At 45.0% G+C, this 2,204-nt stretch overlaps 1 pseudogene; it reads left to right on the forward strand.

Moving 5' to 3' along the window:
• Positions 1 to 1,540: 1,540 nt before the first annotated feature.
• Positions 1,541 to 1,659, forward strand: LOC145396928 (5S ribosomal RNA; annotated as a pseudogene).
• The last annotated feature ends 545 nt before the right edge of the window (positions 1,660 to 2,204 follow it).

Raw genomic sequence — 2,204 nt, forward strand, 5'->3', positions numbered from 1 at the left:
GGTGTAGGGTTGGTTTCGTGAATACAACACATCAACCTGTTATCGAAGAATATTTGGTGTCAGCACAGGCACGAGGATAAAGGTTATGCGTATCATCATCATCAAGAACGTCGTCATTACCGTCATCATCATTATTATTATCATCAGCATCATCATTATCATCATCATTATTATCAGCACAGCATCATTATCATCGTTATTATTATCATCAGCATCATCATTGTCATCACTATGATCATCTGAGTCCTGATCCTGATCCTTTTTCCCATCACCTAGCCTGCTCTCAAAACTTGAATAGTAAGTTCTGGTTGCATGAAATTTGATGAGTTTTATTTATGAGGTGAGAATGAGTCTCCTTGGCTACCAGTCAAAGAGCCCTCCAATCTGATTACGCTTTGTCATCAACTGAGATGGATGGGGTTAGGGATCTGTCAGGTGTAAATAAACCAAACGTAATGAGACAGGAACGAAACAAAGTTGCAAAAAATGACTAACGTATTCCTCACTTCATCCAGGGTTAAAGGTTCGACTGCAATCTTCGAACTCCTCTTCACTGAATCAGTTCAAATGAGGCCTTAATAAGCAGGGTGGTGGAGGGGGCGTTAGTGAGACGGGGAAGAAACAGAGGAGAAGAAAAAGTTGAGTCAAATAGACTTCTTCCTCACCTCATCCTGGGTTGGAAGTTCAGCTACAAGCTTCCCACTCCTTGTCATTGGATCAATCGCTAGTGAAAACTTGAAACTCAGAGTGGAGGAGACGGTGTTGGTGATGCCAGCTGCCACGGCTGTCCCTCCCTTGCACGGCAAGAAGCATCGCAGCTCCAAGGTATTCTCTCTGCTGAAGCTGAAAATGGGTGTGTAGTGGTTAGCACATGCAGGCCTCAATTGGGAAAGCCTGAGGTCATTTCTCATGCTGGTCAGACTCTGGAAGAAAGTTGTTTCCCCATAACCTGATGCTGAAGAAGAACGCTTTCATGTGGTGACACCAATATTACAGGCGGTGGAGATGCCCAGTCATACAAACGTCCCTCAACTGCCTCCCTGTCCCTCCAATAGGAAGGTTGTGGTCTGCAGGAGGAGACAAATTCAGCCTCCAGTCCACTGGGTTCACATTCCAAATTAATGAACCTGGGGCGGCTGCTGCTGCTGCTGCTGCCCTATTCACTCGACAGTAGAGCTGCTTTGTTTAGACCAACAGATACGACGGCTGAGACACTGAATGTACTTAAAAGAAGTTGCTTTCTCTAGTTTTCTGAGTCTGGTGTTGGAGGGGGACGCCTTCACGTGGTAGGACTGATATGACAGGGTGGCTCCGCTGTCTGGTCATACGAACGTCCCTCAGTCTCTCTATTTCCCAAATGAAGGACGGTAGACTGTAGGAAAAAGATAATTTCGGCCTGCAATCCTTTGGGTTCACATTTAGTTGAGTCTGAAGCTACAACATCTACTCCTGCTTCACCGGAGTGAATAAAAGCAAGTATGTAATAAACTTTTACAGCACACACAACCCACCATTGTGTGCTATGATATATATCCGTTTTGACATGGGTAATACCACGTTGAGTACACCGCTTCCCGTCCGATCAGCGAAGTTAAGCAACGTTGGGTCTGTTTAGTACGTGGATGGGTGACCGCCTGGAAACACCAGATGCTGTTGGCATAACGTTCTCCCTACGTGTCAAGTGAGGTTGGTGGAGGATTAGTGCCCCTCCCTGTAAAACAATTAACTCTAAGCCCTTGGCCACCCCGTTTGGGATACATGACGTCTGGCAATGAATGAATGTAACAAAAAGAAAAATCTGACCTCCCATACTGTAAGAATGAAAAAGACAAATCCTTATATTTCAAGCCTATCGATCACAAGCAGGTCATATAGGCAGAGAATATTTGCTGATTTCCAACCTTCCTTAAAAAAAACAACATTTATATTTACAACCAGGTCCTTAAGTATACCGCAGGGTGAAGGGGGTCATACTAGATGCAGACTTTGTCTAGGTGTCTAACCAGCCTAAGATTCATATAAAGGTTAATACTTATGTTCGTATTCTGAGACCCTTTCCTTACCGATTTATTCCTGCACATGGACAGGTGCTAGAGAGGGATGCATGCAAGTGATGGCACCGATATCACTGGGCGGCTCACCCGTCGGGTTATACAAACATCCCTCGACTACTTCCTAACCCCCAAAAGAAGATGGTGGACTGA

The sequence above is a fragment of the Coenobita brevimanus genome, chromosome 39 (genome assembly GCF_032717465.1).
Source record: "Coenobita brevimanus isolate Jiangsu-jjx chromosome 39, ASM3271746v2, whole genome shotgun sequence".
NCBI lineage: Eukaryota > Metazoa > Arthropoda > Malacostraca > Decapoda > Coenobitidae > Coenobita > Coenobita brevimanus.